At 45.1% G+C, this 24978-nt stretch overlaps 1 protein-coding gene across 4 annotated transcripts in view; it reads right to left on the bottom strand.

The window, feature by feature from the left end:
• The window catches only part of CTNNA1 (catenin alpha 1), a 214242-nt gene extending 190043 nt beyond the window's left edge, over nucleotides 1-24199 (bottom strand). The window contains exons 1-2 of one of the 4 annotated variants that reach the window (XM_050962581.1): nucleotides 24026-24199; nucleotides 18891-18974 (exon numbers count right to left, since the gene is read on the bottom strand). The gene's annotated coding sequence lies outside the window, so the exon portion shown is untranslated. Of the gene's footprint in view, nucleotides 1-18890; nucleotides 18975-19280; nucleotides 19387-24025 lie in introns of those variants that run through there. The other 3 variants (XM_050962580.1, XM_050962583.1, XM_050962582.1) reach the window with 3 other exon arrangements.
• Nucleotides 24200-24978: the final 779 nt, after the last annotated feature.

The following is a 24978-nucleotide window of genomic DNA, read 5'->3' as shown; positions in this document are numbered from 1 at the left end:
ACAACCCTTCTGATTAATATACTCTGTGACTAGGTTGTCTGGTGCCAGAATTGGAATGTGTGTACCATCTATTGCTCCTCCGCAGTTAGGGAAGCTCATTTGTGCAAAGCCATACACGTTGCCCAGAGTCACGGTCTTTCAGAGTAGGATGCAATTAATGGCCCTGCACACTTCCATCAACAACTCCAGTGGTTGGCTTTCCCACTCCCAACTGGTTAGCGACCGATCGGAGTAGCCAGCTGGAGTAGCCTGTTTCTACAGTGCAATTGCCACACGCTTCTCCAGCAACAGGGCAGCTCTCATTCTCATGTCCTTGCACCACAGGGCTAGGGCGAGCTCACCACAGTCCCATGAACGTGGTTTTCCTCATCCGAAAGTTCTACAGCCACCTCTCATCATCCCAGACATACATCATGATGTGATCCCACCACTCAGTGCTTGTTTCCTAAGCCCAAAAGCGGCGTTCCATTGTGGTCAGCACCTCTGTGAATGCCACAAGCCATCTTGTGTTGTAACTACTACACATGGCAAGATCACTGTTGCACTTCTCTTGCCTTTGTAGTTAAGGAATAACTCCACTGCCTCTTGTGACATGTTGCTCAGAGCAAACAGCATACTGATCAGCAGTTCGAAATCCATTCCTGCAGCCCAAAAGAGGTAGGGCACGCAATACACAAACCATTGAAAGATGGTGACAAATGTGGACGGAAGCACAGGGATTGCTGAGATGTGAAGCAATGCATCATAGGACATTGGGACTGGATCCAGGATGCCCCACGACCCACTCTGGACTTCTCACAAGTCTTAGCAGCAAAAAAGAGAAAGAGGTGCTCTGTGGGACAGCTGCCCGCAGTGCACTGCTCCAGATTGTGCTGCAAGTGTGAACACGCTATTGTGCGGGCAGCTGTTAGTGTGAACACACAACAGCTTGTTTTCCTTCCGCGCTCTGAGTGGCACTGTAACTTTGCCAGTATAGACGTGCCCTCAAAATCTCTCAAAGAGTGCAGGAAACTGTCATATCTGTCACAGCAACTTTTTACATTTAATTTCCTTTTAAAAAAATATGTCTTAACCTGACCCCCTCCCAGCTGCCTTATTCCCTCACGAAAGGTAAGGACATCAATTTCTTCCAGCTACAAATCCTCCAATAACCCATGAAAACCCTGTTCTTCCTTTGAGTCAGGTGCGCTCACACAAAGGCATTTTTCAACATGTGATCCTCTCACACATATACCCTTGTGCATATTCTGGTGTGTTATCCCTCCCCTCCAATAGGACAGGGATAAGGCCCAACAGATCTTGGCAGCTTCTCTACTATAATTCCTTTACAGGTCCAAATTACTTAAAAGGAATGCTATTTTTCACCCTCCACTTTAACAGTTAGAAACTTGGCAATTTATTAGGGAAAAATAAGTATATCCACGGTTTTTGAAGTTAGACATCATGGACATGAAATCTAATTATTTCATGAGGGAGGGAGAAGACATGCTCTTCTCCAACATCTAATAGGATATTCTCAAGACCATAATGATGATTTCACAAAAAGCAAGCATTTTCAAAATAGAAATGCTTACTCAATAGCCTGATGCCTTTACTTATATAAAGGTTTTTTCATTCTTGTTTGGCAGAAACATATTGCCTCAAAAGAGTTAAAGGACTGTGTCAAAGTCAAATTACAGCAAATACAGAAGATACTGTAATAAGCCTTAAACTGATAGATGACATCCTCAGATTGAGCACAAGAACTATGCTCATATCCTTTTAATTATTCAAAGTCATCTTGCACTCTTTCAGACTAGCTGTCTGATTTAATCTCTGAGCAGACTATTGGTTGCCAAAAGTTAAACTATTCAAGCAGGATTCTAGACACATGCAGGGAAGCCTGACTTTGTGAAGGCATTTCTTGAGATTTAAAAAACAAAAAAACAACATGCAACAAGATTTTGTTTATTAAAGAGTGCCTAAAGTTAAATATATATTTAGAAGCTTGAGTGAAGATACCCTACCTCTAGAAAGACCTAGTTGCATCACACTGGTTTTAGGAGGAGGGAGAAGAGGAGTGCTTCAATCAAATATTCAAAGTGAACAATTAATAGCTAACAATAAAGCACGCTACACAACAGAAGGAAGAAGCATGCTACTTTTACCTCACAGTTCTACCAGTGCATTTTGATCCCACGCTGCAATCCTAGAACCCACATAAGCCTCAGTGCCACAAGTGCTGTAACACCTGAGACAAAGCCACACACGGCTAATAATTGAAGTAGTTCATTTGGCAGAGATGCCAGAGGATCTGCAAAAAGATCAATTTTCCCAGCAAGTATGTTTTCACTGAAGAGTTAGCCCATGCTCTTGCTCAACTGTTATCCCTAACAACTCCCCACACCTTCTGTTCACACACAAAACCCTCTCATCTGAGTTTAGTGGTGCTTTCAACCCAAAACAAGCTGGCTCAGCTAGTTAAAGCCAAGAATGGTCTTTCACTTGGGCTGGTAACCCTCCCACTTTGCAGTGTGGACAAAGGTCAAGTCACTTGAGTTTGACAGTCCAATGCCTTCTCATAATTCCCCTCTCCACCCCACCCCCACAGATTTGCAGACCAGATCAACAGCTGGGACAAACAATTGGCTGCACCCAGTTCAATGTGTAGCCTTATCTTGGAGGGCCAGCTCTGTTTATTTTTTAAACAAAAGGAAATTGGAACAAAAAGCAACTGTCCTGTTATCCAACTAAGAATGTCTGATAGCTTAATATGCTGGTCTTTCCCCCAACACAGGTCTTTTCTGCCCTCCCTCAGCAAGCACAAGAAAGTGCTCCCAGCCCTCTCCTAAATCCTGCCTCTCAGAGCTGGGGCATTAATTTCTAGCCAGGGGATTTAAATAATCAGTCCCAGTCACTAAGTGCTTCCAACTGGGTCACATGATTCCCAGCACCTGCCAGCTGCTCCCTGACACCCCAGCCCTTAAAAAGGAGTAGGCCATCCTGATACACACATGCCCATGTACAGACAAGCTCTCCCATAATTCACTGGGAAAGAATCAGAGCAGCTCAGCTTACTTCAGCAAAAAACTGTGCAATGTGACTCCAGACAAACACAGGAAAGTGCAGCACTAGCGAGGATACAGTTGGCTTGTTTTTATGTAGAGTCATGCAGCTGCATCACCACATCACTTTAGCGAAGACACTCCTATGCCGAAGGGAGAACTTCTTTCATCAGCACAGTTAATCCACCTCCCCAAAGGTGATAGCTATGTCAGAAGAAGGCACTCTCCCACTGTCATAGTGCTGTCCACACAAGGGGTCAGGTCAGTAAAACTATGTCACTCAGAGGGTATGGATTTCACACACTCGAAGCAACACAGTTATAGTTATAGGCTTGTTGTATAGACCTGACCAGTAACTTGGGGTACAGCTTTGCAATGTGGCGTCTGTAGAATTGGAGCAGGCTGCACAGAGGGGACAGAGGGACGGTGAAGAAATTTGGCAGCATGTGACCTCCAAAAGAAGAAGTGTCCATGTACCAGCAATGGAGATACAGATGAGCAACCGTTTTCATGTTCTTCCACAGGTCCTAATGCGGAAAGTGGACTAGATGCGGAAAGTGGACTAGATGATACATCTGAGGGAAGGGAGCAGAAGGAGACTCCACCGATTGGAAGGCATGAGATGCACTGTCCTAGGGATGGGGGTTCCATGAGCATCACTCCCAGGTGAAGGAGGCGGGTGGTGGTGGTTGGGGACTCCCTCCTCTGGGAGACTGAGTCATCTCTCTGTCGCCCCAACCGAGAAAACCGAGGTCTGCTGCTTGCCAGGAGCTAGGATTCACGATGTGATGAGTCTCGGCAGTCTCTGTCAAGCCCTCGGATTGCTACCCTTTCCTGCTTCTCCACATGGGCACCAATGATACTGCCAAGAATGACCTTGAGCGGATCACTGTAGACTACGTGGCTCTGGGAAGAAGGATAAAGGAGTTTGAGGTGCAAGTAGTGTTCTCGTTCATCCTCTCAGTGCAGGGGAAAGGCCTGGGTAGAGACGGTTGAATTGTGGAAGTCAACGATGGCTACACAGGTGGTGTTGGAGAGAAGGCTTTGGATTCTTCAACCATGAGATGGTGTTTCAAGAAGGAGTGCTAGGCAGAGACGGGCTCCACAGAAACGAAGAGATGGAAGAAGAGCATCTTTGCAAGCAGCCTGGCTAACCTAGTGAGGAGGGCTTTAAACTAGGTTCACTGGGGGAAGGAGACCAAAGCCCTGACGTAAGTGGGGAAATGGGATACTGGGAGGAAGCATGAGCAGGAGAGTGCAAGAGGGGAGGACTCCTGTCTCAGACTGAGAAAGAGGGACAATCTTAAGTGCCTATACACAAATGCTAGAAGCCTGGGAGGAAAACTCGAAGTCCTGGCACAGTCAAGGAACTATGATGTGATTGAAATAACAGAGACTTGGTGGGATAACTCACATGACTGGAGTACTATCATGTATGGATATAAACTGTTCAGGAAGGAAAGGCAGGGCAGAAAAGATGGGGGAGTTGCATTGTATGTAAGAGAGGAGTAAGACTGCTCAGAGCTCCAGTATGAAACTGCAGAAAAACCTGAGAGTCTCTGGATTAAGTTTAGAAGTGTGAGCAACAAAGGTGATGTCATGGTGGGAGTCTGCTATAGACCACCAGACAAGAGGGATGAGGTGGACAAGGTTTTCTTCCAGCAACTAGCAGAAGTTACTGGATCGCAGGCCCTGGTTCTCATGGGAGACTTTAATCACCCTGACAACTGCTTGGAGAGCAATACAGCGGTGCACAGACAATCCAAGAAGTTTTTTGAAAGTGTAGGGGACAATTTCCTGGTGCAAGTGCTGGAGGAACCAAACTAGGGGCAGAGCTCTTCTAGACCTGCTGCTCACAATCCGGGAGGAGTAAGTAAGGGAAGCAAAAAAGTGGATGGGAACCTGGGAGGCAGTGACCATGTGATGGTCGAGTTTAGGATCCTGACACAAGGAAAAAAGGAGAGCAGCAGAATACAGACCCTGGACTTCAAAAAAAGCAGACTTTGACTCCCTCAAGGAACTGATGGGCAGGATCCGCTAGGAGAACATGAGGGGGGAAAGGAGTCCAGGAGAGCTGGCTGTATTTTAAAGAATCCTTATTGAGGTTGCAGGAAAAACACATCCTGATGTGTAGAAAGAACAGTAAATATGGCAGGTTGCTGATCTTAAACGCAAAAAAGAAACTTACAAGAAGTGGAAGATTGGACAAATGACCAGGGAGGAGTTTAAAAATATTGCTCAGGCGTGCAGGAGTGAAATCAGGAAGGCCATATCACACTTGGAGTTGCAGCCAGCTAGAGATGTTGAGAGTAACAAGAAGGGTTTCTTCAGGTATGTTAGCAACAAGAAGTCAGTCAAGGAAAGTGTGGGCCCGTTACTCAGGAGCGGCGCCAGGGTTTCTGGTGCCCTAGGCAGAATTCGGGGGGGGGAGGTGGCATTTTGTGCGCTCCTCATGGGGTGCGCGGGAGCTTCTAGTTCCACTCCCATCGCACCGCCAAAGAAGGACCCTCCGCTGAAATGCTGCAGGCGACAGCGGCAGTCATTGAGCTGCTAAATTGCCTGCCGCCGTTTTCCACGGCACGTCGGCAGAAGGTCCTTCTTTGGCGGCACAACGGGAGCAGAATTGGAAGCTCCTGTGCGCCCTGTGGGGAGCGCACAAAATGCCATCCCCCGAATCCTGGCACCTTAGGCGACCTGCCTAGGGTCACCTAATGGAAGCGCCGGCCTTGCCCTTACTGAATGAAGGAGGCAACCTAGTGACAGAGGATGTGGAAAAAGCTAATGTACTCAATGATTTTTTTGCCTCTGTTTTCACAAAGAAGGTTGGCTCCCAGACTGCTGCACTGAGCAGCACCATATGGGGAGGAGGTGACCAGCCCTCTGTGGAGAAAGAAGTGGTTCGAGACTATTTAGAAAAACTCGATGAGCCACAAGGCCATAGGGCCAGATGCACTGCATCCAAGAGTGCTAAAGGAGTTGGTGGATGTGATTGCAGAGCCATTGGCCATTATCTTTGAAAACTCATCACGGTGATCAGGAAAGGTCCCGGATGACTGTAAAAAAGCTAATGTAGTGCCCAACTTTAAAAAAGGGAAGGAGGAGGATCCAGGGAACTACAGGCCAGTCAGTCTCACCTCAGTCTCTGGAAAAATCATGGAGCAGGTCCTCAAGGAATCAATTTTGAGAGAGGAAAGTGATCAGGAACAGTAAGCATGGATTCACCAAGGGCAAGTCATGTCTGACTAACCTAATTGTCTTCTATGAGGAGATAACTGGGTCTGTGGATGAAGGGAAATCAGTGGATGTGTTATTCCTTGACTTAAGCAAAACTTTTGATACGGTCTCCCAGAGGATTCCTGCCGGCAAGTTAAACAAATATGGGCTGGATGAATGGACTATAAGGTGGACAGAAAGCTGGCTAGATCGTCAGGCTCAGGTAGTGATCAATGTCTCCATGTCTAGTTGGCAGCTGGTTTCAAGTGGAGTGCCCCAAGGGTCGGTCCTGGGGCCAGTTTTGTTCAATATCTTCATAATGACCTGGAGGATGGTGTGGATTGCACTCTCAGCAAGTTTGCAGAGGACACTAAACTGGGAGGAGTGGTAAACACGCTGGAGGGTAGGGATAGTGTACAGAGGGACCTAGCCAAAAGAAACCTGATGAGTTTCAACAAGGACAAGTGCAGAGTCCTGCACTTAGGACGGAAGAATCTCATTCACTCTTACAGACTAGGGACTAAATGGCTACGAAGCAGTTCTACAGAAAAGGACCTGGGGTTACAGTGGACTAGAAGCAGGATATGAGTCAGTGTGCCCAGGCTGCCAACAAGGCTAATGGCATTTTGAGCTGTTAAAGTAGAGAAGGCATTGCCAGCAGATCAAGGGACGTGATCATTCCCCTCTACTCGACATTGGTGAGGCCTCACCTGGAGTACTGTGTCCAGTTTTGGGCCCCACACTACAAGAAAGATGTGGAAAAATTTGAAGGGAGGGCAACAAAAATGATTAGGGGGCTGGAGCACATGACTTATGAGTAGAGGCTGAGGGAACTGGAATTATTTAGTCTGCAGAAGAGAAGAATGAGGGGGATTTGATAGCTGCTTTCAACTAGCTGAAAGGGAGTTCCAAAGAGGATGGATCTAGACTGTTCTCAGTGGTACCAGATGACAGAACAAGGAGTAATGGTCTCAAGTTGCAGTGGGGGAGGTTTAGGTTGGATATTAGGAAAACCTTTTTCACTAGGAGGGTAGTGAAGCAATGGAATGGGTTACCTAGGAAGGTGGTGGAATCTTCTTCCTTAAAAACCTCTAAGGTGAAGCTTGACAAAGCCCTGGCTGGGATAATTTAGTTGGGAATTGGTCCTGCTTTGAGCAGGGGGTTGGACTAGATGACCTCTTAAGGTCCCTTCCAACCCTGATATTCTATGATTCCTCACACCTGAGCTAGGCTAACCTGGGTGCTGATCAGCCAAGTTAATTATGCACTGAACACATATCCTAAAAGAAAAGGGCAACCCTCAAACAAGCAAATTTTTGGGCTATGTCTACATTACCACGTCAGCATAACTTATGTTGCTTGAAATGTGAGTAACAACCACCCAGAGCGACATAATTACACTGACACAAGCACTCATATGCACAGTGCTACATCAGTGGGACAGCTTCTCCCGCAGATCTAACTTCTGCTGTTTGTGAGGTGGTTTTATTATGCCAACAGGAAAGCTCTCTTCCATCAGCATGGAGCATCTTCACCAGACATACTGCAGTAGTATCACTGCATCAATACAGCTATGCCGCTGCAGTGCCGTACATGTACACATCCTTTGATACCCATAGAGTAGCAAGTTTTACCAGCAAATATGCATTCAAGTTTCTACTACAAATTAGCCAACGTTATCAGTTGGTACAAGAATCTGTCAATCCTGCAAGATGAATTTTTGCTTGTCTTTCAAAAAAAAAAAATCACACACACACACACACACACACACCCCCCTGATTATTGGCAATAAGCAGCAAAGAAATCCTGGTCTTTTAGTTTTGATCTGCTTAAGCATTCAGTCTGCAAATCAAGTACAATCTATAAGCCACGCAGTTAGAAATAATGAAGATTGGCCTCACTCATATCCTAAAGCTACATTTTTGTTCCTAAAATTACTATGAATGTGTAGTATACTGCATTCTTTCGCAGAAAAAAGTCTTCTAATCCAGACCGTCATTAGAAGTTTTAAATACACAAAGAGACATACTGAAATTATCTGGTTTGTTAGAGGCCAAGACAGCAAATCTTTAGTTAAGATCACCTCATTCTTCAAAATACTACTGTAATTAAAGACCAACCCCAAAGACTTACTGAGGCAGACATGATTTTAGTTCATACATGAAGGAAAGATCCTTTCTTAAAGTTCTAAATTTGAAGTCAACAACATGTATAGGGAGCCAATTTCATTCCTCCACTGTGATGATGGATTTTGTTAGTCCATGAAAATGGTTCAGCACAGTTGTGAAAAACCCACACTTCAAGGGAAATGAGAAACTGGATGACATTTTGAAAACTACATCTTTCCATTTTTTAAACTTCTGAAGTATGTAAACAAACAGAACATATTTGAAAGTGGACATCAGAAACACTAGATTCCGATTTCAGTCTGTAAATGAAAGCTAACTACTCTGACAAGAACGAAGTGATGAGATTAAGGTTCGTGTTATGTCTATTAGAAGACAATAAGAAAATTAAATAACTGCAGAAGCTGGAAGAGAATAGAGAGTCATTGGTGATTGGAGAAGGGCACTGTTAGTGTGCAGCCAATTGTAATAGACTATTCAGGAGTCAAAGCTGCAAGTCATTGGATGGATTCGGTTTGCTGGAATCTAGACGCTTGCATAAGATACACAGTGCAGTGCACCTAATGTATCCTATGCAAAGATAAATAACTTATATTTCAATCTTAGATTAAGCCCTTGCCTAATGAATTCAATGCTACTTTTTAAATTTGTGAAAGCTGCTGATTTATGTAGCAAATGAGTGATTAGTATTAATGATCACTAATCATCTGACTTGCATACTTAACATGGCAGAGGTCTTTGCAATTTGCTTATACAGTGATAAAACAAGAGAACTTTTCAAGTTTAGTCACCTTGAACTTCTGACATATGGGTGTTCACAATATTAATTTTTTTTTTTTTAAAAGACAAAGTCACCAATACCCCACAGTCTCAGAACTTTTCAACTTCAGCCAGCTTTCTCCCACCCCGTAAGCCTTATGGGATTTTTATTTTTTTTTTTTTAATGACAACTTCCCAACAAAATGAAGAGGAATTTTCAGACTCTATACTTGAATCCAACCACCATTAAATATGTTGACATTTGCTTTAGAGTGGAGGATGACTGAGCAAAATAGCACACATTTTATATGAAGACTCTCTACACAAGCACTGAATTTGCAAAGCAACTGAAGGAGGTTTTTTGGAGTAATTTGATTATAAGGTCAATTACACAACTATAGACTTAATGGAAGTCTAGTTGATCTAATTAAAGAACTCAAACTAAACAAAGATAAAATAGAAAACTACATCAAAATGGAAAACTACATCAAAATGGAAGTAGAGTTATGACAGAAAAGACTGTTCATTCAGCAGACCTGAAATTCCATTCAGCATCAACAGCTTGCACAGATGTGTTACTCCCAAGATTTTGGTAGGACCCCCTTCAACATTAAGTAATAAGTCTTTACAAAGAAGTTAGATCTTACTAACACTGACTTATGCTCCTCACAGGAGGCATACAAAAATGTAGGTACAGGAAAAGCAGATCTTAAATCCATATTAGCAGATTTTATAAAGGAACTAGGACATGCACAATTGTGCTTGTATTCTCAGGAAGATGTGTGATTTGGAGAGCACATCAATTGCCACCATGCATGTTGTACATGATCATAGGGGTTTCTACAGCACCTATCAATGCAGTATCTAAGCTCTTCCCAGTACAGATCTAGCCAAAATCCATCTTCCACGTTTTTACTCCATACCACCACCACATGCACAGACAGCCTTTTAAGCCTCTAAATACTTAATTGTTTTTACAGTAGCTTCTGACATCCTCTACAATACTTTACAAACAATAACTGAGGCCTTGCCTACACCTAAAAAAACCCCTAGACCAACGTAAATGCATCACTCAGGGTTGTGAAAAATTTAACACCCTGTGCAACATAGGACTTGGCTACACTTACAAGTTAGAGCACATTAAACCAGTCCCAGGAGCACTAACTCCTGACATGTTCACTCTGGCAAGGCATGTAGAGTGCTCGGACTCTGCAGCTGGAGCACCGCAGTAATGCATCTCAATGATAAGCATAACACTTGCTATGCCCCAGCTGGAGCACCGAAGCACCAGTGTGGACGCCCTGGTCTATTAATGCACTCTGATCAGCCTCCCACAATGCCTGTTCTAGCCACTCTGGTCATCACTCTGAACAGTACTGCCCTGCCCTCAAGGTGACCAACCATCACACCCACCCTTTAAATTGTCTGGGAATTTTGAAATTCCCCTTCCTGTTTGCTCAACAAGGCATGGAGCGTTCTCAGGGCATCTTTCCAGGAGACCATGCCTCCACCCACCAGGCGAACCCCAGTATGGAGCAATGGCGGGAGAACGAAAGGAGGGTCCTCCAGCAGAATGCGGATCGCCAGCACCAAAGCATGAAGTGGCTGCTAAGCATCACGGAGAGCCAAGCAGACTCAATACAGGCACTCGTAGCAATGCAGGCAGAGCACATTTGTGCCCACCTTCCCCTGCAGCTCGTCCCAAAACTCTTTCCCTTGTCACTGCCAACCCACTTTCTCCAACTTCCAGGTTCTTATTGCCACCAGCTGTCTCCAACATCTATAGCTTCACGACCTAGCCCTGCAAACTACTACCCTTACCCACTGCACTCAACCCCCATCACCATGCATTTTAGCCAGCCTGAAGTGCAGCATGGATTGCACAGCACTCCAGACAGGAAGGTCAAGTATAACAGGACATACATGAATCTCCAATTGTCCTGTTCCCCACCCCACCCCCTTCCCTCATTCCACACAGCACAGATGTGTCATGCCCTGTTTCCCAAGTAGTTGTGTTTCTTTCAGATAAACATATTTTCTTTTAAATAAATGAATTTTTTGGCTTTGAAAACATTATTAATTATTGCATTAAGTAAAAGATACCGTAGCCCAGGAAAGCAACAGGCACTGCAAGTCAGTGCATCATACGTAGCAAACACAGATTCCTACTAATATTGGAACCACTGCACTTCACTCCCATGCAGGGCACCAAACATTACTAGTGGCTTTCAGCATCAAATTGCTCCCTCAAGGCATCCCTAATCCCTGCAGCTCCATGCTGGGCCCCTCTAATAGCCCTGCTCTCTGGCTGTTCAAATTCAGCCTCCAGGTGTTGAACCTCTGAGGTCATGCCTGAGTGAAGCTTTCACCTTCCATAGCATTTGTGAAGGGAAAAGTGCAGAACACAGATATAACCGTGGGGATGTTGTCATCAGCCAGGTCCAGCTTCCCATACAGACAGTGCCAGCGGCCCTTTAAACAGCCAAAAGCACATTCCAGGCAATCTGCACCAACTCTGCCTGTTGTTGAACCTCTCCTTGCTGCTGTCAAGGCTCCTTGTGTAGGGTTTCATGAGCCACAGCATTAAAGGGTAAGTGGGGTCTCCAAGGATCACAATGGGCATTTCGACTTCCCCTATAGCGCTTTTCTGGTCTTGGAAGAAAGTCCTGGCTTGCAGTGTCCTGAACAGGACTGTGTTCCAAAAGATGCATGTGTCAGGCACGTTTCCAGACCAGCCTGCATTAATATCAATGAAACACCCACGGCGATCCACAAGTGCCTGGAGAACCAGAGAGTAACATCCCTTCCGATTTACGTACTCGGAGGCTAGGTGGGCTGATGTCAGAATTGGAATATGCATCCCACCTATTGCCCCTACGCAGTTAGGGAAACCCATTTGTGCAAAGCCAACCACAATGTCATGCATGTTACCCAGAGTCACAGTTGTTCTGAGCAGGATGTGATTAATGGCCCTGCAAACTTGCATCAATATGATTCCAACGGTCAACTTTCCCACTCCAAACTGGTTAGTGACCGATCGGTAGCTGTCTGGAGTTGCCAGCTTCCAGATTGCAGTAGCCAACCACTTGTCCACTGGCAAGGCCACTCTCAATCTCGTGTCCTTATGCCACAGGGTGGGGTGAGTTCAGCACACAGTCCCACGAAAGTGGTTTTTCTCATCTGAAAGTTCTGCAGTCACTGCTCATCATCCAGACTTGCATGACCATGTGATCCCACCACTCAGTGCCTGTTTCCCAGAGCCCAAAAGTGGAGTTGCACAGTGGTGAGCATGTCAGTGAACGCCACAAGCAATCTCGTGTCGTATGCTTTATGTGAGTTGACATCATTGGACTCCTCGCTGTCAGTCTGCAGCTTAAGAAGGAACTCAACTGCAATTCGTGACGTGCTAGTGAGACCGATTAGCATATTCCTCAGCAGTTCAGGATCCATTCCCGCAGACCAAAAGGGAAGACAAAGCATGCAGTACAAAAAACATTGAAAGATGGTGCTAAAAGTGGATAGAAGCACAGGGATTGCTGGGATGCGAAGCGATGCATCACGGGGCGTTGGGACAGGACCCAGAATACCCCGCACCCACCCTTCTCACAAGCCACAGCACCAGAATGCGAAGAGGTGCTCTGTGGGATAGCTGCCCATAATGCACCACTCCCAATGCCACTGCAAGTGTGCAAATGTGGCCATGCCAGTGCACTTGCAGCTGACAGTATGAACACACTGCAGCGCTCTCCCTGCTGCAGTCTCTGAGGGCTGGTTTAATTTGCAAATGTAGAGCGCTTGAGTGTATCCATGCCCTTAGTTAAGTTGATCTTACCCCCAATGTATATGCAGCCAGATAGAAGAAAGGATTCTTCCATTGACCTAGGTACTGCCTTCAGCATGGCTTTACTACAGCAATGGAAAAAGTCTTTCTGTCACTGTAGTGTCTACGCCTCAACTGCTACAGTAGCATAGCCAAAGCTGTGCCACTTGTAGTGTAGACACAGCCTATGCCTTAAGTCAATATCATCATTTTACAGGCACATAGTAAGGACTTCTCTCCATGGGAAAGTTTTCAGTATAGCCAAAGGTGTAATTTAAAAAAAAAAAAAAAAAAAAAAAAACTTATGCTGGTATAACACCCCACCCCACCCCCAACCCCTAGTGTAGACACTATCATTCCAGCTCTTTTTAGTTTGTGTCATATGGAAAGGGATTTAAACTAAGAACACTCATACTGGAATAGTAGGGGTTATGCTGTAAAATGTGAGGCTGTGTCTATATTCGGGAAGATTTAAGTCACTTGATCACTTGGGCCTTGTCTACACTGGGATAGTGTTATCCACCACTGATTCTTATTAAATTTTGGCCTCAATGACAATTAGGCATTCAGTAAAAATGAATTTTTTATCAGTTACAAATTACTCTTTCAATTTCACTGAATGCCCCATTGTTCGTGTGTTGAGATGGGGAGGACACAAACGCTAGATATACATTCTCTGTATCATTCGTCACTTTCATACACACCTAGGCCCCCTCTCTATTCACCTTAAAAAGGAGATGAATAAATTCCAATTTTTTCCAATTACTGTTCATGTGAGTTTTGCTACGCTTCTAATCATTTGTCCCCAGTGTCTGAACACCCTCATATTCTGCAATATCCTTTTTGAAATGGGTTGACCAGTACTGCACACTGTTCTGAAAGACGGTATGCTACTATTTATATAGCGACCTTGTGACATCTGTATTATTCTCCATCCTATTCTTTGTGCATCCTACCACCTTGTTTGCCAGTTTTGACCTCAGCAGCATATTGAATAGAAGTCTGTATCATTGTAGACAGCTTGGTGAAAAGGTCCCTTTCCTCAGTTGCCACAAATAATTTAGAACCCTGTATAGCATATGAGTAGCTCAAATTTTAATACAACATGCATTACTTTGCATTTATCAATACTGAACTTCTATCTGCCATTATGTTGCCCATTCAACAGCTATAAATCCAGCAGAAGAAGTTCAGTTCTCAGTACCTCACTGCTCACCTCCCTTCCAGATTATTAATAAATATTCAGACAGACAGACCTACCGTAGAACCTAGTGGCACTCAGCTGCAGAGTCTGGGATGATGCAGAGAGTTCAGTGCTCTCAGCTGCTCCAGGATATCTGCAGCCATTGGGGATCACATTTAACTTTTTGCTATGATGAACATGAGTCATTCATTCCTACTCTGTTTTCTCTCTCCCAGACAGTTTGATTTATGACAATACTTTTCTTCCCCAGGAGCACTTAGTTTTAGCAGCTTCTTGTAAAAGACCTTGTCAAAAGCCCTTTGAAAATCTAAAATTAGATCAACTGGTTTTCCTTTATCCAGCCCTTTTATCAGAATTCTTTGAACACATCAGTAGATTAGCAAGATGCAATTTCCTTTTCCACAAACCATGCTTGTTAGGTCCTATCATACCTTTCAGGTGTTTAATTCTATTTTTAATCATTATTTCAACCAGTTTACCAGATGCAAGTGTAAGGGTTACTGGTCGGCAATCCTCTGGATTACCACTAGGGTCCTTTTTAAAATATAGGTACAATATTTACTCTCCTCCAGGCTTCTGATATAGAAGTCATTTTTAATGAGACTACATATTTTGCTGAAGTTAATCATGCCTTAAAACGTTAGTTGTCATTTTATACACAACCTGTCCTTGCCTATGCTAAATTACATTAAAAGGTGTGTGTAAGGCATTTAATAGGATGCCTTTTCTTAGTGTAGACAAGACATTGGAGAGTTGCTATCCATTCTTCAACATCCCTCTCACTGAAAGCATAAGCTCTCATGAAAGGCAGGGTGAGACAGTGGTAAAAGCCATGCTATCAGTAGCAAAGGTGCAGAAGACAACCTTCCCAGTAGAAGTGGAAACAAACATTTCTCACACTACCTACTATAAACATTGCCTTAAATTTAGCTGTGTGCCTGGAGAGTGGGCACAGTTACCAACTCAAGTACCCAATCCTGCAGCTGGGCCTGCTGAGCAGCTTACTCTGCTCTCATCCAATATTTTGGGTCACTGACTAAAGAGGAGAACAACTCAAGCTGCTCCTCATTTCTGGACTGCCAGCTGCTAGGCTTATTGACTGGACAACTGAGGGATCCACTCCGAAGGACTGAGAATGCATACCTACACTTTCATTGTTGCATTACCTGCCACATCCTCAACCAAGACCTGGAGTGAGCAGAGTTAAGTCCCTCCCAAACCCATCCATTTATATGGCCCCTCCCTTCCTCCCTCAGAACTGTAGGAGCACAGGAGAGGCCAGCTCTGAAGCCTATCTTCTCTAGATCAGTGGTTCTCCAACTTTTGTACCGGTGACCCCTTTCACACAGCTAACCTCTGAGTGCGACCCCCCTCAAATTAAAAACACACTTTTTTACATTTAACACTATTATAACTGCTGATGGTAAAGCAGAGTTTGGGGGTGGAGGCTGACAGCTTGTGACCTCCACATAATAACCTTGCAACCCACTGAGGGGCACAACCCCACGTTTGAGAACCCCTGCTCTAGATCTTAGCTAGTCACTGTTCAGAACCATTCCATACTAAATGAGTGGCATATTAGATTTGAATAGGTAAGTTAAAAATTCCTTAAGGTAGAAACGTAACAGAGGGTTTCTGCAATGGCCTAGCACAATGGGTCTGAAACTTCTACCCCACAATGCAATACAAATTAATAAGTGTAACAGCAGAAGATATATCAGGGAGAGACAATATGGCCAAGAAATGAAGAGGCAATGTTTTCCCTATGTCTTTAGAATGCTTCAAAGCCCTAGAGGACCTACGTATTTTTACAGTACAAAGCTATACAAAGACCAAAAATAAGGCCTTGTCTACACGAGGAAGTTTCCCCATCATGAATCCTCATCTCGGCCCTCTTACTCTGAAGTAAGAATGCCTTTTTCCAGATCAGCTTATGTCACTTTGAAAGCAGTATAACCTTAACTGGAAAAAAAAAAAAGCACCCATTCCAGAATAAAAGCATCCTCACAGAGACCAATACCAGTAGATTTATACTCATAAGTTCTCCCATGCAGACAAGGCCTTAAAACCCCCATACAATCCATCTGCATAAAACAACCCAGAATTACTGATCTTCTATATCCTACAACCCAATTTCTCACCAGGAGAAAGCTTTGCAGTAGGTCTAGGTCTACAAGCCAAATGATGGCTCCTTTTTTGTCATTTGTCTGATTTCCTACAAACTGCTCTAAATACACCTGGCTCCCACCCACACTTTACCTTGTAATATTAATATAGGTATATCTCCATATATTATCTCATAGAACTGGAAGGTACCTTGAAAGGTCATCAAGTCCAGCCCCCTCCTTTCACTAGCAGGGGCAAGTAACGATTTTTGCCCCAGATCCCTAAATGGTCCCCTCAAGGATTGAGCTCACAACCCTGGGTTGAGCAGGCCAATGCTCAAACCACTGAGCTATCCCTCCCCTTTGGCAAATCAGGGAGTCAAACTTAAATCAAGATGCCCACTTGCTTCTGCTGGAGAATGTCAAGGTCACATGCACACTTAAGTAGGAAAGCTCTTCCTATCTTATCAGTACTGCATGTAATACAGAAAGTCAGTTTACTGTTGACCTCATTCCTTTTTCTTGAGGGCTAGTCAGGGCAGAAAGGACGTCAGTCTTGTCTTCACTATATTCCCTATTTATCCTGGAACAAGGCTGATATAGCCTTATTTTCCAACCAGAAAGACTCCAATATGCAGCTGAATCTGAAATCTTGTTTTTTATTCTTCATCTGTTAAACTCTGTGCTCTACTTATCATTGCTTTACGACATAACAAGTGATTCTCAAAAAATTCCCTGTTTAGTTCCTCCAAAAATAGGTATTGGGATAAATAACCACCCACAGAATTATAATCTCATACAGTGGGTAAGCTAATTACTACTTTTAAAGCTGTACTATCAAACATCTGCAACCTTTCTCCAAAGCTGCAAACAAATTCTTGAGAAACCAAATCTGAATTATAGATCTATTGAGCGGAGCTACTCCAAACTAGCTGTAACTCTAAGGCCTTGTCTACACCACAAAGTTGCAGCGCTGGTGAGGGGGTTACAGCGCTGCAACTTAGGAGGTGTACACATCTGCAGGGCATTACCAGCGCTGCAACTCCCTGTTTGCAGCGCTGGCCGTACACCCGGTCGACCTCGGGTGTAGAGGATCCAGCGCTGCTGGTCATCAGGTGTAGACACTCACCAGCGTTTTTCTTGACCTCCGTGGAATAAGCAGGTATCCCAGCATACCTGAGGAAGCCTCTCTGGTAATCAAGCAGGTCTCCTTCCCCGCAGTGTGCTCTCGCGTTCCCCGAACCCCCCCGCAAGCAGGTCTCCTTCCCCGTGGTGTGCTCTCGCGTTCCCCGAACCCCCCCACAAGCAGGTCTCCTTCCCCACGGTGTGCTCTCGCGTTCCCCGAACCCCCCTGCAAACCGCGGGGAAGGAGACCTGCTTGCAGGGGGGTTTGGGGAACACGAGAGCACACCGCGGGGAAGGAGACCTGCTTGCGGGGGGGGGGGGGGGGGGTGTGCGGAGAACACCGGAGCAAACCGCGGGGAAGGAGACCTGCTTGCGGGGGGGGGGGGGGGTGTTCAGGGAACACCGGAGCAAACCGTGGGGAAGGAGACCTGCTTGCAGGGGGGTTCGGGGAACGCGAGAGCACACCGCGGGGAAGGAGACCTGCTTCCCCGCGGTGTGCTCTCGCGTTCCCCGAACCCTCCTGCAAGCCGCCCAACAGCGCTGCAGTGTGGCCACATCTAACACCACTTGCAGCGCTGGTTGCTGTAAGTGTGGCCACTCTGCAGCGCTGGCCCTATACAGCTGTACTAATACAGCTGTAACAACCAGCGCTGCAAAATTGTAGGTGTAGACATACCCTCTATTAGGGTACACTTCCAATGTAGTGAGTGTTTCAAGGCAAGTATGCAACTTAGTCTTTTAAATCATCTTGGCTGGTATACAACTACACACAGAATTAGCATAAGGTTGTTATAAAGAAACTGGAAGTAATAATCTCCAATCAAACCTCCACATGACAGAAATACATTTTGGAGTCAACTGTCCAGGCATTTAAAAAAAGGATATTCAGAATAATTTTAGGAATTCCAGAATATACCCAATTTCTTAGAATGATTCTTTCCATCACTGCTCAGCCACTTAAGTACTGAAAAACAACAGGGTGAATAAAAATCAATGTTTTTTTAAAATCGGAATTTTTTTTTATTTAAATTGGATTTTTTTGATAAAATGCTTTTTGAGAAAAAAAACCTACCTAAAGATAGTTTGAATTAAGATATATTATAGCTCAAAAGGTATCTCATCATGGAATAGGGATTGTAAATTCTAATTCTACAGTATGAGACAATATATTCATGTAATGGTTAAGAAAGGTTTTATAAATGAGCTCCAATAGTTCATGGATTAGGGACCCAATTTTATGGGGTTCCAGGGGCTTCTGTACAGATTATTTAAGTTAATCTTTCTATCTACCCAATGGGGCTCAGTGCTCAGTCTAGAAGACACCATCAGAGATGCTTAGTTTTGCAGTTCTCAAACTGTGGATTTGTGTCTCCAGAGATAACATGCTTGTCAACAGCAAAAATGTTTTAAAATAAAATATATAGAGATGAGAAATAACAGACCTCAACCCTATTGTCCCTCTGCAAATTTGTGTACACGGAGTCAATCCCTTACCTCTCTCTAAAAGTGCAGCTTCAAAAAGTTCAAAGTATAGAAGATTGTTGGGGGGTGGAACAGATCTGGACAAGGAGAAGAAGTCTGGAGATAAATGGAAGAAGGGAGGGACAGGTAGAAACAAAAGTGAACTGTTTGAGCAGCATATTTCAGAAGTCTTGAGGTCTTTCCGAGTGTAGCCTTCATTGATTTGAGATCTACCATACCATTCTCTCACTAGAAGGGAAAACCTATAATGGCAACAGGCTGTAAAAGAGAGCCAGTTTGAGAATAAGAACCATTCAAGAAATACATGTTTGCTGATAATGTTTTAAAGTAAAATCACACCCGTGAACTCGTGGAAGTCACTTAAGCACTTGAATTCAACTACTGTTGAATTCATAATCTCACTTTTAACAGCGGTGTAGAAAGAATATTTTCTTCCTTTGGACTAATTCATTCTGAACTGAAAAATCGTTTGGAAACTGAAAAAGCAGGAATGCTTGTTTTTCTTCTCCAGATTATGAACAAACAGGAAAATGAAGGTGAAGACAACTGAGTTAGCTGCAGAAGCCAATATTTTAAATTTCTCATGTTGACCTCGCCAACAAAGGCAATTTAATTTTTTTTTAAAAAATATTTTAATTTAAACTATTTTAGTTAAACAATTTTAACAAAAACCTGCTTTAAAAACTTGAATGTTTAACTAAATTCAATAATTCATATGCTTGTTCTGTTATATTATATGTTTGCTTTTGAATATATAACATTGTTTTATTTAACTAAAACAATTTAAATGTCTGTCTAGTGATGTTCTCCTCCTAATACAGCATGGCGAAAATCCTCCAAATATTAATGATTTATGAAGTCATAGGCAGGTGAATTATCAGCTTCATTTACCTTTGGTAAATGAAATAAACAATCATTCATTTTCTTTCTGATATAGCTGTAAAACTAATCTGAAAGGTTTTCAAAATAAGTCACTTTAAAAGTGTATAGTGTGTACCTTCTAAAAACGAAACCTACATCTATCTCTGAATTGTCAAAACTACGTATTAAGGTTATAACAACCAACAAGAATATACTTATGTAGAAATCCATGATTAAATCAAGTCTTCCTGACTAGTGATTTAAATCAAATCCACTCTGAAAAGGGCTCATCTGCACAGAAAAGTTGTATCAGCTAGAGATTAAATCTGTATAACGGGTCTTGTGGACATTTATTCTGAAATAAGAATAGTGTATATTGGTATAACTTTCCTGTGTTGACAAACCCTTAAGGGCACAAACTTTAAAGTTCAGCAGAATAAGCATTTGGGGATTTCCAAGAAAAAGGCATTGTGTTACAAGAGAAAAGAATAGAAACATTCATAGGGCCTATATTCCAGTTTCAGGTTAACACCTCAGCAAGTATTCTACCTGCCATATTCTATTTCCGGGGTCGGCAACCTCTGGCACACAGCTCGCCAGGGTAAACACCCTGGTGGGCTGGGCCAGTTTGTTGACCTGCTGCATCGGCAGGTTCGGACAATCGCAGCTCCCACTGGCCGCGGTTCGCTGTCCCAGGCCAATGGGGGCGGCAGGAAGCTGTGGCCAGCACATCCCTCACCTGCGCCGCTTCCCGCAGCCCCCATTGGCCTGGGACAGTGAACCGCGGCCAGTGGGAGCTGCGATTGGCTGAACCTGCCAACGCGGCAGGTCAACAAACTGGTCCGGCCCACCAGGGTGCTTACCCTGGTGAGCCGCATGACAGAGGTTGCCGACCCCGTTCTATTTGATGTCCAGTTAATTCAAAAGATGGATATTAAATTGAGGTTAGTACAACATTGTTATATCTTCAGTAAAACAGGTGACCACAAAAATGCTGTGAAAATGCTTAAGTCCTCACCCCAGGCTTATCTTAAAATCTATGGATTACTTCAGTTTCATCACAGATAAGTAACATTTCCAATTAATTCCTTGCATGAGAAAGGAGTTTAAGAAGCCACCACTGTTCGACAACAGGATCTAATTTCAATTCATGTTAAAAATCTACTTAAATGTATTTCCAGTTTAAACTTTGTCATTGTTGATTCTTTTGTAAGAAGAATTTCTCAATGAGTTGCAAGAAGGGAGGCACTCAAGTAGTTGATCTATGCAAAAGACCTGCTTAAATTGTTATCCTCCAATTAATTTTATTAGGACTATGGAGCTTCTCTGAAAGAAGAAACATAACTATATGAATTTCTTGCCATTACCCATGTCAAACAGCATCTCAAAATTCACAGTGAGAAGCCAAAGTGAATATACTAATTAACTTCTTTACTTTCTGGGCCTTCATATGCTTACAAACTTTACATTCAATATTAACATAATTTTGCTGAATATTTTAGTTATTAGTCTGAAGATAAGAGTTCTAATCCCAACACCTTGCATAAACATTTACTCCATTTCAGGGTCCTATTAGAATTGGTCGAAAAATAAAATTAGACAAGGTTTTTAAAAGCATAACATAGCTTGTTTTGGTTTTTAGTTTTTGTCTGTATTTTTAAGATAAAGGGCACAACGATTCTTCTTAAGAACACTTATGTAAATTGTTTCATTTTCAGAAGAGCCCTTTTTTAAACAAAAAACTTTGAACAAAGACATAGGCAGCTCATTATTATGTATTTACATCATGCTAACAACTAGCGATCAGCCAAATCACAGTCCTATTGTGCTAGATATTGTACAGACACAGTAAACAGTCTCTGACACCAGAAGCCTACAGTCGAATAATAGACAACAAAACAGGTCAGACACACAAAGGGGGGGACGGACAGGAGGGAGGAAGAGACTGGGGAACAGACAGGATATGTACAGTTCTTAGGCAAGACAAGGACTGCAATTACAAATGTCCACTTGCTTAGTAATTTTCAGACTGTGGTTTACATTACCTACTAGGACACAGGTATGTTTTGAGGAATGACTTGGAGGAAAATATGGTGATTTTACAAGTTCAAACTGGAAGTTTTGCTACCCCTCATGCATGAAGATGGGATAATTCTTGTGGTATTAAGGCTAGCATCACTGGTTGATTAAAGATGAGCAAAACTGAGAAGAACTTTCAGGGAAAGTTTGTATATGGTGTGACTGGAGATGGGGAAGCCAATTAAGAGACTTAGGGTGGAGTGAGGAGGGGAGAATGACAATCAAACTTTTGCTCTTTATCTTGATAGGTCCATCAATGGCTATTAGCCAGGATAGGCAGGGATGGTATCCCTAGCCTGTTTGCTAGAAGCTGGGAATGGACAACAGGGGATGGATCACTTGATGACTATGTGTTCTGTTCATTCCCTGTGGGGCACCTGGCATTGGCTAATGTCAGAAGACAGGATACTGGGCTAGATGGACCTTTGGTCTGACTCAGTATGGACACTTACGTTCTTATCTTTGCACCCACATTTTGAATGGGCTTGAGGAGAGCCAGGCCACAAGCATCAAGGCCAGATACAAGACTAGTGCAGTAGTCAAGTGACAGACAGAGATTTTGGCAGCATGTGATCAGTGAGAGTAACTGACCAGCACTACTGACCAGAAATAGAAGTGTTCAGAGGGATCACCAGGTAGCTGTACAGATATTGTATAAGTAACTTTGGAAGAGAAATACATCTTATATCAGGTTCTACACCCACCCAGAACTTGTGTAACTTTACTATAGTATGTCACTAGAGTTCTCATGTGTTTTACTGCTTTTGCAAGTCAGAGGTAGACTACACAACAAGACAGTCTTAAAATAAAGCTATTTATGCCTGAAGTGAAAACCAATCCAGTGATGTAGCCATTCTTCTTTATAAAACAAAGTGAGTTTCAGGCTCTTCTTATGTACCACTTTCTCTCATTTCTTACAGTGAACCACCTCACAGTTACAAGACCACACAGCAATGTGTCGATTTTGGCAAGAGGCCTACATGACGATTAAGCTACTGCATTAATGGAAGCACTGTACTTGTCTGGCAGACTGCAGGCCTAACATTACTCATTCCAGCCACACATCTCCAACTACAAAACAAAATCCACTAGACAGAGTCCTCCACAGATAATGAAAGAGAATGCCAACACATTCCCCTTACAACTGCTGCCCTTGAGAGCTAAGCATATAGGGCTAAGTTCAGTCCTCTTATTAACTGGCACAACTTCCATCAGTGGGAGTATGGACCAAATACATGATGTAAGTGGTGTGTAAGCTGTGGTGTAAGTGGATGCAGAATACTAGGCCACCTGCCACCCCACTAAAAAGTTGGGGATTACTTGTGTACTAACAGACTTTTCTGTACAAGGAGAGTTTCAAGAAACAATGTGAGCTTAAAAAGCAAGTCAAAGTTATACCTGTCTGAAAACTTTTCCCTACTAATGTTACTGTAATATCTAAAAATCCCTATAATTGAAAGATTAAGGAAAATTATTTTTCTATTTTGTCATCTTGGGCTTTGACAGCCCTTCACAACAGTCAGCTTCCTCCTGTTTGTGCAGGTCTTTCGTGCTCCAACAGGGGAGTTGGACATAGTGAGTAGGGACGTGTTGGTAAAACAAAGAGAAGGTGGGTGGGGTGAATCTGTTTTGGCCCCACTGCTGTTGGTGACAGAGACAAGAGCTGTGGGTGCTCGAAAACGTGGCTCTTTCGCCAACAGCGGGGCCAACAAGAAAGGTTTTCCTCCACCCAACTCGCCCCGCTCACATCTAGGGCCAACGCGGCTACAACTCCCTAGAACCAAGCCCGCGGCTGGAGTTGGGGGCAGCGCTAATGCCCGAGACTCCCGGGAGAAGGGGGCTGGGCGCCCCCGGGCTCTATGGCGGAGGCGTGGGGCGCGGAGCTGGTTCCCCACCGGGGGCCCGACCCTCCCAACAGTGGGAGGCGGCCCCAGGAAGCCGTGCGGGCCGCTTCGGCCAGGCCGGCTGCGGTGCTGGGGCAGTGCGGCTCCAGCGGGGCGACGGGCCCTGCTCAGAGCAGGCGGCCCGGCCGGGGCCGCCGCACCATGAGGCGCCCTGGGGCCTAGCGGGACTGGGGGCTGCCCGGCCCGGGCCCACTGGCGGGGGAGGGGTGACCCGGGGTGGGGCCGCGGGCCAGGCCCCGTTAGCGGCGGGAGGAAAAGTTTCCAACTCAGCGGCAGGGAAGGGGCCCTGGGCCGCGAAGTTACCTGCGAGTCCCGGACGGGAAAAGGCACCGGTGGATCCTGAGCCCGGAGCCGCCTCAGCCGCTTTGTCTCTGCGCCGCGCCCGTCCCGACTGGGGAGGAGGAAATGGGCTCTTCCGGGCACCTCCCCCTACGGCCCAGCCGGCTCTTCCGGGCACCTCCCCCTACGGCTCCGCTGGCTGTTCCCGGGACCGCCCGCCCTGCGCAGGTGAGAGGCTAGAGCGCTGCCCGCGCGGTGGCGGGCGGAGCGGTCGTTGCGGGAACAGCCTGCGGGGCGGGGGGCAGTGAGTGTGACTCAGAGTTTCAGGTGAGAGGAAGGTGCCTGGGCCGCTGGCAGCAGGGGAGGGCCCCGCCTGGGAGGCAGTGAGCTGGGGTGCGTGTGTCAGGCGGGAAGACTGGGGGAGGGGTAGAGAGCTGGGCGGGGCAGTGGGCCGGAGGGTGGGTGAGTTGGGGGGGCAGAGGGCCCGGGGAGTGAGGGGAGGCCTGGCTTGTCAGGTGGGGAGATGGGGGGTAGTGGGCCAGGGACTGGGGTGAGACCTGGAGGGGGCAGAGGGCTAAGGGGGTGGGGTGAGAGAGGGCTCAGGCTGAGGGATGGGGGTACAGGGGGTGTTGCGTGGGGTGAGACTTGGCTGGTCAGAGGGCCTTACCCCAGAGCACAGGGGTTTGGAGCTGCTAATAGGGTCTTCCCAAGGGAAATGGGATCAGGGCCGGCGCTTGCATTTAGGCGGCTTAGGCAATCGTCTGGGGCGCCAGCATTATTAGGAGGCGGCATTTTGCCAGGGGGGCGGCAGGTGGCTCCGGTGGACCTGCCGCAGTCGTGTCTGCAGACGGTCCGCTGGTCCCGCGCGGCTCCGGTGGACCTCCCGTAGGCACAGCTGCAGCAGTTCCACCGGAGCCGCGGACCAACAGACCTTCCGCAGAAAAGGCTGCGGCAGCTCCACCAGAGCGGCCCGCGGG

The sequence above is a fragment of the Gopherus flavomarginatus genome, chromosome 7, assembly GCF_025201925.1.
Source record: "Gopherus flavomarginatus isolate rGopFla2 chromosome 7, rGopFla2.mat.asm, whole genome shotgun sequence".
Lineage (NCBI taxonomy): Eukaryota > Metazoa > Chordata > Testudines > Testudinidae > Gopherus > Gopherus flavomarginatus.
The sequence above is the reverse complement of the archived record's forward strand: the minus strand, read 5'-3'. Positions and strand labels throughout refer to the sequence as shown.